Source organism: Balaenoptera borealis, assembly GCF_965194805.1.
Source record: "Balaenoptera borealis genome assembly, chromosome: X".
Classification (NCBI taxonomy): Eukaryota; Metazoa; Chordata; class Mammalia; order Artiodactyla; family Balaenopteridae; genus Balaenoptera; species Balaenoptera borealis.
In genome coordinates, this window is record NC_138881.1 from 10,615,316 (window position 1) to 10,630,231 (window position 14,916).

General features: G+C 45.3%; 1 long non-coding RNA gene across 1 annotated transcript in view; it reads left to right on the forward strand.

Annotated features, from left to right (window-relative positions):
- LOC309620013 overlaps positions 1–14,916 on the forward strand; it is a 165,948-nt gene that overhangs the window by 103,456 nt on the left and 47,576 nt on the right. Inside the window, exon 2 of the long non-coding RNA XR_014239372.1 lies at positions 5,670–5,696. This is a non-coding gene — a long non-coding RNA (uncharacterized lncRNA). The remainder of the gene's footprint in view (positions 1–5,669; positions 5,697–14,916) is intronic.

Below are 14,916 nucleotides of genomic sequence, written 5' to 3' on the forward strand. Positions count from 1 at the left end.
AATCGCTAGGGCTGTGAGTGTGTGTGCTAAGTGGGGTAGCTGAAGACTTGAGGCAGCTCTGTCACGAATGCCCTGGAGGACCCCCCCAAGCAGGGTGGTGGGAACTGGGCATCTCGGGGTCTCTGCTGTCCTCCCCTGAGTAAATGTAGACAGGGGAAAGACAAAACCGGCAGGGAGGAGGAGAGGCCTGGCTTCCAGAGAAAAGTCCATTCGTTCCATTATAGGTTTGGGAAAAATGATGAAAGCACGTGGGTAAAGAATAAATTTTATTAAAATTGTATTGTTTGGGAGTCTTCACCCTTTGGTTCCCACTTTGAATATCACTCGATTTCCCCAATTTACCACCGTAGTTTGCTTCTTTTATTTTATCATGAAATATTTCAAGCGTAGAAAATATAGAGGACAATGTAACAAACAGCAGTCCATCCGTGATCCAGTCTTGTCAGATTACTTCTTTTTCAAGGTTGAAAATGTGTTTTAATTTGTGATTAGTAGTTAAATTATTAGTAACTAAATAGTTCAAATAAATCAGAGTTGTCCTTCTATTGACATTTACCCTTTGACTTTTTCCTCACCTATATGTTATACATACTGGGAAATAGGCATTTGGACATGGTAATTGTCATTTAAAATAACAATAACAAACATATTACGTGTTAACACATTTTTATGAAAATAACTGTTTTCTAAAATAAAAGACTTATTAAGAAGAAGGGCATTGTCATACATCTTTGCAATCTCTAATGTCTGCCTTAATAGAAGCAGCTGATTCTCATATTTGCTTTTGTATTCAACACATTGTGAAACACTGTTTTGGTTGAAAAATATGGAAAAAACCCAGTTTCACACAGATATGTAGTTGGAAATGGGAAGAGTATATTAATAGCTTTTTCAGATAGTTGTGGATATTCTTTTTTTTTAATTTTTATTTATTTTTGGCTGCGTTGGGTCTTTGTTGCTGCGCGCGGGCTTCTCTCTAGTTGCGGCGAGCGGGGGCTACTCTTCGTTGCGGTGCGCGGGCTTCTCATTCCCATGGCTTCTCTTGTTGTGGAGCATGGGCTCCAGGCACGCGGGCTTCAGTAGTTGTGGCTCGTGGGCTCTAGAGCGCAGGCTCAGTAGTTGTGGCTCACGGGCCTAGTTGCTCCGCGGCATGTGGGATCCTCCCGGACCAGGGATCGAATCCGTGTCCCCTGCATTGGCAGGCGGATTCTCAACCACTGCGCCACCAGGGAAGCCCCTCGGTACTTATTTACTTGCTGGAAAGTTTACTCCCTGAAAAATTATGCTTGGCCTCTCCCTAGCTGCAGGAAAATGTCACAGTGAGGAGACAGCATGTTCAACACATTGTTTGACAATCTGGTGGTCGCAAAGGGGAGGGTTTCATTATAGTTGCTCTATAATGAGTTTGCCAAATGCATCCGTACCTTCCCCTGCAGTGGTAAACTTCCTAGCAGTAGCCATCCAGAATAAAAGGAAAAATCATGTTTGAAGACAGGGGTATTTGATTACGTGGATTCACGCACACTGAAAGTGCCACGAAGTGAAGTTCACATCTTCCTTCATCTAGGGGTTTGGCCAACCCTTTCTGATAACAGTGGATCCTTCTGTGAGGCCACTGAAGCCAGGACTTCATATGTTTGTGATGGAACACTATTACTACAATAGAAGGTGATGCATTTGGAAGACATTAACAAATACACATGAAGGTGTGTGTGCTTCTCAGCCTGGAAATGGATCATGTCCCAAAATGGTTGCCTAGAAACATCTGTTTCAAACCACTCTGAGTTCGGAAGGATGTGGGGACCAAGCATGTGGTTCTCGTAGAAAATGCTTGCCTCACAGTCTTGACCTAAGAGATGGCATCTGGACAGGGGAGGAAACGAAAGTGGTCTTGGAGTCACATCCTTTTCAAAACAAAACAAAAACTATGTCCTGACACCTTTTTGAAAGGTTTTTTTCAGAGCATAAAAATTCCCCGAATTTCCCCTTTGTGTTTATTCTTTAACCCCTCACCCAGTTTCCCCATGGTTAACATCTTCATGACCGTGGCATATTTGTCAAAATGAAGAAACTGACACTGGTGCATTATACTTAACCAAACCCCAGACTTTATTTGGGTTTCACCAGTTTTTCCACTAATGTCCTTTTTCTGTTCGAGGATCCCATCGAAGACACTGCATGTAGTCATCATTTCTCCTAGTCTTCCTTCTTGCCTTTTGATAACCCTCCTCTCTTCTTTTTGACTGAGATAGTGAACTTCAAAATGGGCTCTTAAGAAGCCTTCCTAAACATACCAGAGCCGACTTGGCAGTTGTGTCTATTGTAGGGGAGAGAAAAAAACCTTTTCCTCTACCCTCCTAGGTTCTGCAGGTGGGGCCCTGGAAATTAAACTGACAAAAGACAGATGAACCAGAGAAAAAAATTTATTAACTCAAGCACAGTGCATAAACGTGGGAGAAACTCAGTGATGAGTAACTCAGTGGGGTGGTTAGGACTTCAGGGTTATATAGCATCTTAACAAAGAACAGTAAATATGTAGAAAAGCAACAAGGCAAAAAGAAAAGGGGTTTAGGCTTTTAGGAGTGGCAAACTATGGGAAAGTAAATATAGAGGGGAAAACTAATGGAAGATAACCATTATTTAGTAAAGTTTGTTATGTAGATTCCTCTCAGTTGCTGTCTCTGGGCTGATAAGGATCTAGAGTCGTCTCCAGTGATTAAGAATCTAAGATTTGTCCTTCTCTTCCTGGTATAAGAGAGGGAGACACCTTTACAAGTAGAATTTTCTGTCCCACTTTTAGGCAAATGGTCGGGAGGGCAGAAAGCTTTTTTTGGTATCGGCTGTTTCTCAGTTTTCTTCAGCTCAAAATAAGTCTTAAGCCAAAGTGGCATATTTTGAGGTGGCATATTCTGATCCCCTACACTATAGCTCAAAAACAAACAAAAAACCCAATCAAAAAATTCTGGAAAATTGAAAAATTCATCCAAAAGGCTCTCCTGGCTGTCATTTTTATCTACATAAAACCACTCATCATCCATTTAATGAATTTATTTTCTGTGATTTTATTGGTTGTTCTGGAATAACAACATGCAGCTGGATCTATCTCACGGGTCAGAACAAGAGGTTATCAGGCAACAGGAAGGACCAGACTAGGAGAAGCGAGGTCTTAGAAACTGGACTTCCAGGCTGGGAAAAAACAGAAGTTTGGACCAGACCACACTTAACTGTATGTGGGGAAGTTCAGAAAGCTGTGCTATAGAACATCTGGTAGACCCCAGACAGGCGCCATCAGAAAGTAGGGCAAATAGCAGGAGCATGGGGGTGGGTTGGGAATGGTGGGCCGGAAGATGGACTGACAGTGAGTCCAGAAAGGGTTGGGTGGTATGCAGGAGCCAGCAGGTGGTGATGAGGAGGGTGGCTAGATAGGGCACAAAGGATATCAGCTTGAGCTCACACTGCCTATGAATCAGCGGCAGGATCCTGGTCTGACATCTCAGAGCTTAGGTTCTGAGTTGGTATCTCGGGCAAGGTTTGGGCATGCAGGAACTACCCCGGAGCAAGATACCTGGTATCCAAGGTGTGAGATCCCTGGGATACCAAGATAGAGAGTTGAGTACAGGAACCCCAGCCTTTAGAATCAGGGAGAAGTAAAAGCGAGGTCAGCACCCAGGTTAACTTGAGGTTTTATTAACTTCCCTACCGAACAAGAGATGTTAAATTCCCCCTGGGTGGGAAAAGAAGTAATCGCTGACCCTAGCTCAGAGTTTCTCAACCTTGGCACCACTGAGATCTGGGGCTAGATAGCTCTTTGACGTGGGGAGCTGTCCTGTGACATTGTAAAACGTTTAGTAGCATCCCTAGCCTCGACCCTCTAGATGCCAATAGCACTCCCCTGCCAAATTGTAACAACCAAAAATGTCTCCAAATATTGGCGAACATCCCCGGGGGACAAGATCACTCCCGCTGAGAACCACTGCTGTAAAATGAGGCAGACCCAGGAGGAGGCCTTAAATAGCCTGTTTTACTAGAAAAATATCTGGGGGAAGGAAACCAGACCAGGTTACTACATCCCAGAGAGGAAATCAAGGGAAGTAACGTACCTAGTAAGGCAACATGGACACAAAGGCTCCTTTGTAAAGAGCCACTGCATCAGTAGGTGGAGGAAAATTTTGGTCTTCGATGGAGGGAGTCTGGGGCCATAAGCTGCCTTGTTCCGTATAAACAGTATATATGGTAGAAGTGGGTATGTATTCACTGATTTAATAGGTCAAATGCAATTGAATTATGCTTAAAACAATGTTCGATGCATAAAGCCCAAAGGAATCAAAATTTTCTTTGTGTTCTCACACCATGAAAGCTTTCCTAGCCTTAAAATGTCTTTGCCCAACGTAAGATATGATATTTTATTGAATGCTGCCCTTTTTCACTCTGAGGTTTTTCACTGTAGTCTTATAAAGGCACCGTGCAAAGCTTTTTTTATCCCAGAAAACAGTAGTCATTTTAAGCATTTTGGTGGAGTTGTTACCTCTTATATACAGTTCTAGCCTCGATTTCTCTGATTCTCTGTGTGATGGTGATGTTTGGGAATAAACTGGCAAAGAGCAGTGATCCTGAAACACTTTGCTGCTTAAATCCACGTGAATGTCTTCATTTCACACTACATTGCACCATTACACTGTGGTTGGCAGCTTCCAAAATGGCCCCCATGATCCCTACTTCCTGGTGGTCACCCCCTGTGTGGTCCCCTCCCCTTGAGTGAGGGCTGGACCTAGTGACTTGCTGTTGGCAAACAGAACATGGCAGAAGTGATGGGATATCACTTCCAAGATTAAATTCTAAAGATTGTTACTTCAACTTTGCTTTCTCTCTGGCTTTTCTTGCTTGCTCTCTCTGATGAGGTCAGATGCCATGTTGTGAGCTGGCCTATGGAGAGACCTACAAGACAAAGAACAAAGGGAGGCCTGATGGAAGAAGGGGAGTCAAGGCTGGGAGAGGCCAACTGGGCAAAAAACCTTAAAAGTACCATTTATTGCTTGTGGCGCAAAACACTTGACGGTTTCTTTTTTGTTTTTAATTAATTTTTATTGGAATATAGTTGCTTTACAATGTTGTGTTAGTTTCTGCTGTGCAGCAAAGTGAGTCAGTTATACATGTATCCCCTCTTTTGTAGATTTCCTTCCCATTTAGGTCACCACAGAGCATTGAGTAGAGTTGCCTGTGCTATACAGTAGGTTCTCGTTAGTTATCTATTTTATACATAGTATCAGTAGTGTATATACATCAATCCCAATCTCCCAATACCTCCCACCCCGCCCTCCACTTCCTCCCTTGGTATCCATAAGTTTGTTCTCTACGTCTGTGACTCTATTTCTGCTTTGCAGAGAAGTTCATCTGTACCATTTTTCTAGATTCCACGTATAAGCGATATTGTATGATATTTGTTTTTCTCTTTGTGACTTACTTCACTCTTGTTTTTAATTAAAGGAAAGTGGAATGTGGTGCAGTTACTGCCTTTCGGTAACTGATCCTGTACTCCAGTTTATGTATTTATTTATTTATTTTTATTGGAGTATAATTGCTTTACAGTGTTGTGTTAGTTTCCGCTGTACAGCAAAGTGAATCAGCCACACGCATACATTACAGTTTCCTTAAAACTTCGTGTTTTGCAGGTGAGGAGCCTAAGACCTCGTGACAAGGTATGTAAATGGTGGAGCGAGATGAAACCCAGGTCATTTGACCCCTAAGCATACATTCGACCCAGGGCTAATATTCAGAAGACTGAACAACCGCACAGCACAAGGTGAGAGCAGTCAACACACGACGGCCCTGGAGCCGGGCCGTCCTGCAGAGCTGCGCTGGGCCACGCGGGCCGGGTCTCGGGAGGTGGGCGCTGTGACCCGGGAGGTCAGGGCAGTGCTCGTTTTCTGCCTGGCACTGGAGTTCTGTAGTTCACTATGTAACACCCTGTCCTGGTGCATGTGGGCCGAGTGTGGCCTTTATTAATGACCGCTCTTCTCCAGGGCCTCCTTTCTGCCTCCGCTTGTCAGATAAAACACGGAAGTTTATTTCTAGCACAAACTGCCTAAAAGTGAAGGCGAAACCAGGTTGTCTGCTCCCTCCAGCGTTTTTGTAGACAGACAAATTTCAAATAGAAGCGCACACGTGGGATTTTGACAGCTGCCTGGGAACAGCAAGTGCTGGTCAGAGATCCTTCTAGAAAGCGGAACTCAAGCTCCTGTGTTGCCTTTTGAAAAGGGGGTGGGCGTGGGGGTGGGATTTGGCTGTTCAGGGAAAAGCTGGTCTCTTTGTTTCATGTGAAAGTGCAAGATTAGGATGTAATCGTAAAATGGTCATATAGCCGCTGTCCTCTGGCCCGGCTGGTTAATTTATGTTGAGCGCAGATCTGAGGAAGGAAGGCGGACGTGTGGCCTCAGGCTGGGGGAGGAGGCTGGGTAAAATATACAGCAGTGCTTCACAATCCTTGAGTCACCCTCCAGGGGCTCTGAGGACTGGTCTGGGATATGGCCCCGCAGTGGGATTAAGAGCTCCCCCAGGATTGCACCTCGCGGCCCAGGGTGGGACTCACTGATCTAGGGGCATGGCAGGACCTCTCCAGGGACCACAGCTAGGGTGGAGTTCCGGTTTTGCCACTTACTGGTTGGGTTGAGGAGATGATCAGATTAACCCAGTTCATTTTCCCAGTCAGCCACTCAAGTATTAGCCTAACTTTTCCCCTCTGCACAGAGGGAATTGCGGTTTTTCCTCTGTGACTTGGCTCTCTGTGTTGAATCCCGTTTGCATTCAAAGGGAAAATTAATGAGGTAACTTCTCAGTGCCTCAGTTTTATCAACCTAGAAAGGAGAATGGTCCCTGTTTTACGTGGTGGCTGTTCAGTGACCAGGAGCTACTATTTTTGCGGCGGTCCTGCGGGACACATAGCTAATGAATTTGCAGGGGTGCACGGAGAAAACTTACAGAAATGGGAAGAGTAGCAAGTGTGCGGCGAACCACTGTTGCCTATTGAATTCTGGCATGACTGTGTCGGACCCTGGGCCAAGCAGCAGGGTTAGGTCAGCCCAGACCCCTCTGGGTATGAAGGGTTCCGATATAACTCTAATATGACAGAGTAGAACCTTCCTGGTTATAATTAAACTGGTATATGTGAAGACGCTTCAATTACTCAAGCATTATACAAAGGAAGATGTAATGATGGTAACAGTCCTATGTTTTCATGCATACCATACTCCTACACATCTTTAACACCGCTCCATGTTGGGAGTTTCTGGGGCCATTTTCTATCTAGCATCGTACACGGTTTCTCAAACTCTAATGAGCATGCCAGTCGCCCAGGGCTTCAACTAAAATGCAGATTCCGACTTCAGTAGGCCTGGGCGGGGCCTGAGAGTCTGCATTTCTGTTAACATCCCAGGTGATTCTGAAGCTGCTTCTCTAAAGAAGGTATCAAGCATTGTTCTATTTGCTCTGTCGCCGGAGCACATCTCATAGCCTTTAAACACGGCCATCTTTGCCTGGTGTGCTGGCCTCTGTTTAGGGTTGCCAGATGAGATATGTGTGTCGCAAACATACTTGGCTAGAAACGATTCCTTGTTTATCTGAAAGTCAAATGTAACTGGGCTTCTGGCTAAATCTGGCCACTCTAAGGTCCCACGAGCCTCTTCCCACTTCTCATTTGCTTCCTCTAACCTCTTGTGGGAGGGAGGGTTGAAAACAACTTGAAATTACAGAGCTGCCAAGAGTAAGAAGCCCTCAATTCTTTTCTACGTACACTTGCTTCCCCCGAGCCTCAAATACTCTCTCTATTCTGACCAAACCCCACTTCTTGCCCCCGAGTTCTGAGACTCTGAGACACAGTGGCCTCCCCCCCATCTCTGCTGGACTGTCTGTCGGGAGGGATCTCAAAACCAACATGCTCAAAACAGGAGTCCTGATCCACTGTCTCCCGTGTCTCCCTCTGTTCCAGCAGTTTCTCCTCCAGAGTTCTACGTCTCAGTACAGGGCACTGAGGCCAACAACTCAAGAGCCATTTGGGTGCTGATCTTTCCCAGTTCATCGACTGGTCCTGGTGGCTCCTATCCCAACATTTCTCGAATCCATCCTTCCGTCTCACTCCCACTGCTGAAATTCCTAGCTAGGCCATCATCCCCTGTTGTGGACTTAGCTGCTCTAGAATCTCTTCTTTCTTTTCTCCCCACCTTCCCACACAGCAGCCGAGGACCTTCTCACGGCAGCAGTCAGATCGCATCACCCACCCTCTCCCTCCTTGGTGCACACACTCGAAGTCTTCCGGTAGTTCCCTGGTGGAATTATTGGCTAGAAGCTGGGAGGTGGGCAACAGAGGCTCTGAAGTGGGGCGATTTCTCCCCGCTCCCCCGAAATTGGCAATGTGTGGAGACATTTTTGGTTGTCACCACTGGGGGGCGGTACTGGCATCTAGTAGGTGGAGACCAGGGGTGCTGCTGAATATCTTGCAATGCACAGGACGGCCCACCGACGCCGAGGGAGTCCAGTCCCAAATGTCAGTAATGAGGAGGCTGAGAAACCCTGGCCTACAGTATCACAGTGTTTAGGATGAAAACGTCAGGGACGCTGTCTCCAACTCAACTGGAAAGTTCTGGAGCTGACAGCCACCTCCTCCCCGTTAATGAACACCTTCATTCAGCTGCCCGGGGGGAGGACCAGCTACTGCCTTCATCTGGACAGACAGATGCAGCAAAGAGAAGCTGGGCTGAGAGCCCGCGTGCTGTTACCAAGTAAGCAAGCATAACTGGGTGCTGCGGGTTTACATAACCTTGAGCAAGTCAGACCCCTAGTAAGGAATAAAACAACTAAGAACCAAAGCCATGTGCGCTGAGGACTTCTATTTCCAAAGGTCCCGGGGGAGAGCCGATGAAAGCCTTGCACTGCCGGGCTGTACACGGCTGCCCGGAGAATTTGCAGACAATAAAGGCCTCTGATTTTTTTCCCCCAAGCTGTTAGCTTTAAGTGGAACCAGGGTAAGAAGGTTCCCTTTTGTGTCTGTAGACAATTAAAGGATGATGTAGGCAATGTGTTTTGATCTCTCAGGAAAACTATGAAATGTTTTTTCTTCTGTCCAGATACCTTTTCAAACGACATTTCAACAAATTAACAAGGGCAACTGCAGAATGTGTGTTTTTTCCACCTTAAAAAGATGCAAAAACAACTGTTCTGCTTCATTAGGCTAAACAGACTTGACAGAAGGCTGGCGTTTCCTGCTACTGAGTAATCCCATGTAATACGAATACAGCCGCCAAAGGGCTAATAGTTGCTAATTATCTCCCTCAACTAGCTTTCCTGTTAACCATTTTTAACTTGGGTTTCCCCTGGTGGGTAGGAAACACCGTATGGTGCGGCTGACCAGAGAGGCCCTCTGTAATCCCTGGTCACTTGATAGGCAAAGCCCAAACCTTATCTTTGTCCGGCAGGTTTTAGGAGCCCCAGTGAGAAATAGACTAGGCCAGAAGGCAGGGCACAGGGCGAAGAGGGGGGCAGAGTTTTGGCAGAAGACTCCATGAGAGACACAGAATGGAGTCACATGGGGCGGGGGGCAGGTTAGGGTGTTGAAAACAGCACCCTCTCTTTACGCTAGCAGTTCTCAACTCGGGCTGCACGTTACAATCACCTGGAGAACTTTTACAAGGCACGATGCCTGGGCTGGGCCCCATCCTCAGAGTTTCAGATTTAGTTGGCCTGGGGAAGGCCCAGGGCAACGAGATTTTGTAAACGTTTCCCAGCGACTCCAGTGGACATTGAGGGTTGAGAACCACTGTCCTAGACCCGGATTTACTCACCTCAGTGCTGGTGATATTTCAGGCCGAGTCACTCTTTGCCATGGGGGCCTGTCCTGTGCATTGCGGGAAGTTGAGCAGCACCGCTGGCCTCTATCCACTAGATGCCGGTAGCGCCCCCCAGTGGTGACAACCAAAAATGTCTCCAGGTATTGCTGCCCCACTTGAAGCACTACAGAGAAGCACAGCCGAGGCCTGGGCATGCAGAACGTAGTTCATTGGTAACTCTGAGACAGTAGTAGGGGGAAGGGGGAGGGTCTGCAGGCTTGCTCTCTGAAATAAAAAACTAAGAACTGGAAGCGCTCTTCAATGTCCCAGACTCAGCCTAGAGGTGGGATTAGTGGTGTGTTCCACAGCTCTACACTGAAGTGGCTTTCATCTCCATTGCAGGCATCCAGACTAACTTGGCCATATATTATTTATCGGCGATATTTGAATACACAAATCCATGGTCAAAACAATTTATATGATGTTAAAGATCTAATTTTGAAAAAGCAGGTGAATTATTCTCTCTCTAATTGAGTCATTTCCCCCGTAGGCCGCCTCCACTCCTCCTGTCCATGCTACTCCCAGGATAACTTTCTAGCTTTAGGCACCCTGCTACGGTCATCACTAGTCACTTGTCACATGTGCGTTATTAAATTTAAACAGAAATTCATTTAAATGAAATAAAAGTAAAAAATCGGTTCCTCAGTCATACTAGCCACGTTTCAATTACTCAGTAGTCACATGTGGCTAGCGGCTACACGATTTTAATGCAGATATGTTATCGCACCAAACTCAGGTCTGCTCACCTGTGCACAGTAAAGTCAATCTACTGACACCAAGGTGCGGTGAAGGCAAGTGCAGCATTTATTGCAAGGAGTCCGGGACAGCTGGTGCTCAAAAAGCCTGAACTCCCTGAAGGGTTTCAGCAAAGGATTTTTAGAGGCCAGGTGAGGGAGGGGAGTCCCAGGGTGTGTGATCAGCTCGTGCACAGTTCTCTGATTGACTGATGGTGAGGGAACAGGGCAGTGTCACGGTGGTTAATATTATCCATCATTTATGCTCCAGGAGGCCTGGGGCTATGTGCTCATGGGCATCAAGCAGCTAACATCTTCCATTTGGTGGGGGGTTTACACATCTGTAAAACAACTCAGGAAATGTGCATCAGGTACTGTTATCTAGGTACTTCCGAGAGGAGCTAAAGCACAGGCTATCGGGAGGGGTCTGTCCCGGGAAGGCCCCAAGGGTTCCGCTCGGTTGCAGGTAGAGACATTTTCATCATTGCAGAAAGCTGTTTACCCCGTTAGCTAGAGGTGCTTCACTATCCAAGCCCAGCTGTCTCTGCCGAACCCCTCTTCCCCCTCCTTTGTACAGCTTATCACTTCATAGGAGACCACTGCACTCCTCTACCTCCAAACCTTTGCCCATGTTGTCTTCTTTGCCATGAATGTCCTTTCTTTAACTTCTTCACTTGGAAAACTCATACTCGATCCTTGCGTTCAGTTAAAACGTCCCTCCAACCCCCCTTCCCACTCCAGCCCTCTGGATCCCAAACAACTGCTTCATTCCCTGTTGCCCTACAACAGTGATTACCTGTCTCTCACATACTTGCCACTTTTTATCACAAATGGCTGTTTCCATGTGTGTCTCCTGTGCCTAACTCAGAGCTCCTCAAGGTCAAGGAGTGGCTTTATTCCTCTTTGCATCAGCAGAGGCTAGCACAGTGTGGGCACTGCCACTTCAAGTGAAACAATTCATCATCTAGCTGATGAATGAAGTAGCATGATTAGACACATTTCACACCACGGAATTCCAACAACCCACACGTCCATGAAATCAATGGCTTCTCCTTGGGGTAAGAACATCTGCCTTTTATTTGCGGAGCCGAATGAGCGTATCTGGTGACTAAAGGGCTCTTTACTGGGATCAAAGATAAATTCATTTAAAGGTTATATCTGATGGGCTGACAGTCACAAAGAATAAGAAAGAAAATACAGAGGAAATGTATTGTTCTCTCATATGGATTTCATCTCTTATGTCAGTTAAACAGAAATATCTCAAGAGAAAGAACATTTAAATAGAGAAAAAAACGGAAAGGACCGGCTTAGCATTACAGCTACACAGTGTTTCTTCCTCGGCATATTCTTGACTCTCTCTAAAGGGTAGTTTGTCTGCATTACCGAAGCCAGGGTTGTAGCTTGCACTTCCGCTCAGAACATAGTGTGCAGCGCAGAGCTGGTGCTCAGATCACTCACCTCCTCTAGGAAGCCTTCCTTGACTCCCGCCGGCTGGTTTTACCCCCCTTTTGTGATCCCTCAGCACCACGCGCACTGTTTCATAATGCACTTACCACGTTGTATTACATACTGTCTCTTCAATGTGACCGTGTCTTTCCTGAGGTCAGAAACTATGTGTTGTTCTTCTTTGTATCTTCATGGCCTATAAGTAAACCTTGGGCAGCAGGCAGTCCAGGTTTTAATGGAGAACAACGGCATTTCTTTGCAATGGTAAACAGTATTAGTGGGAACTTTTAGAATTTGGAATGAAAAGTGGGGAAATGTTTCTAAGTATGAATTTATTTGGATGAAAAAAAGAAACCTTTGGTGTGGCCTGAATAAAGACACAGTAATCATTTAAATAATTCTAGAAAGTAGAGCCAGTTCTAGAAAAAGAATCCTTACAAGATTCCTTTTAAATCTGTTGATTTTAATCCAGTGAATAAATATTGAAGACTCAGTAATAAGCAAATAAGTGTGCCAAGAGAGAAAGGAAAAAGAAAATGCTCTGCCAGTTAACATTTCGTAATTCTATGACCTTACGATTCTGAGCACCTACGTAAGGTATTTTAACCCTTGGCAGTCACGGGTAGATTTCCATGAAGAACCAGGCACTATGGAGTCAGAACTTGCGTGGATTCCTTTCATCCAAATTTCCATACAAACCGGTGCCATTGGGTCATTTGAAGATTCAGGCCATTGGTTTATGGCTTCTTCCTGGAGTGGAGTGGACGATCACGCGCCACTTGGCGGTTTTCAAGGTGCTCGTCCCTTCTGTTTTATAATCTGTCCATTTCTCTAGCGTCCAGGTGGTTAATTGCCCTTCTTAAGCACACGCACACACACACACTCACAGAAAAGGTGTGAGGAAGGACCCTGGAAACAGGAGCCTCTCTTGGCGCAGGCTGAGCTGCTGTACAGAAGGTGGGACTGGTGACCCACTGCCTGGGCCTGAAAGCCTTTTCAGCCCACAAAACCCTGGGTTTCTTCATTAGCATATCAGAGGTGGCACAGTGGTGGGAAAGGCTGCAGGCGACATAGGACACAGCTCAGCGGCATTACCTCATTGGTGCTTACAGAGGCAGAAAAAATGATAAGCGGGCCAGGCCTGCACTGATGGACAGATGTTGACATCTTTTCTTGGGTGACTGGCGTCTTCTCCCCGCACCCCCTCAACCTGATCTGGACTCAAGCCTGCTCAGCGCCCTCCAAAGGCACAGGGCCTGGACCAGGATACAAGGAAAAGCCACGTGCCAGTCAAAAGCTCTCTCTAGCTAAAATGAGGACATAGTTGCAGCTTTAACTTCAATCAGGACTGGAAGGGATCTGACATTTTTTTTTTCAGACTTGAAAGCCTTATCGGAAACATAAGTTGATGAGAATTAGGAGAGTCAGTTGCCTGTTCCTAATATCAGCATGAAGCGCAGGACCTCTCAGGAATCAGCTGGCTTATTGTTTTACACTGAAAGGGAGAAAACACGCTCAGTGGAGAAGTGACTTCACATCCTCGTTGTCCTAAGCGCTTTCCCTTCTCTGAAGGTTGAGGCCGGTGCTCTGCGTTCTACAGCAGCGTTCTCAACCAGGGGTGGTACTGCCCAGTGTCCACTGGGCAGTATCTGGAGACATGTGTGGTTGTCACAACCAAGGGGTGTGTGTGCTGCTGGCATCTGGTGGGTCGAGGCCAGGCATGCTGCTAAACATCCCGCAACACGTAGCCCAGCCTCCCCAGAACAAAGAGTTATTTGGCTCAAAATGTCAGTAGTGCCAAGGCTGAGAAGCTCTGCTCTTTAGCCTTCTTTATGAATATAATTTACAAATTCTTATCAAGGTAAATTGCTGTTGATAAATGGACACCTCGAGAAGTTTATATGCCCATGCTTGCTATATTAATTAAGAACACTGAACAGTTTTTGACAAAGAAGCAGGGCCCAAATTATAATTTCTCATCTTTGACTGCATCATTGAAAGATCTGATCTAAGCAGTGGGTGTAAAATTTTAGAAAATTGTAGCACAGAGGGGTGAACATTTTCCTGCACACAGTAATTTGACTTTCTTACAGCCAACAGCATGTCTTTTACTTCACGCTCAGCTGAGTCTTAAATATTCTCCAAATGGCATAAAATTTGAAGAATTCTTTCTCCTCACTTGGAGATATTTATAACCTCTTAGAAAATGACACATCGGGGTATAATATACATTGTTCAAACATACATACATATAAAATCAAGTTTACACTTAAATCACATGTTGTAGTAGGTTTGTGTTATTTAATATCATGTTTTCCTGGATCAAAATATTTTCAGTTCAATATTTACAAACCAGAATGTTTGTAATCCTATATATACATGTACATATGCATATATAAATAGATACAGATGTAAAGAAAAACATATATTGTTTTCCTGAGATGCCAGTTGTTCCTTCCAAGTAGCTACATGTTGACCAATCCACTCCAGATCAAAACTCTAAGGACTGTTGTCACTGGTTATTATATCCATTGGTATACAATTTAGATAACTGCCTTCTTCGTGGGGTAAAATGGTTTTTAGATGCTAGAAAAAAAAACTGCAGATGATTATAATGGACTTTATACAGAGGAACATAAAATGGAGACCAAATTGAGTTGCCTTCATCCATCTTCAATTATCTTATGTTATAGTCTGCAAAATATGCAGTTTTTTCCTTTAAAGTTCTTAATTAAAATTACTCTCCTGTTTAGGGATCAGTCATGCCCGAGATACTTCCAAAATCAGAGTTATGCTCTCTGGTGAAGATATTTCACCATGTGTGAAAATAGTTTTACTTTCTGTAAAACATAGTGTTGTCA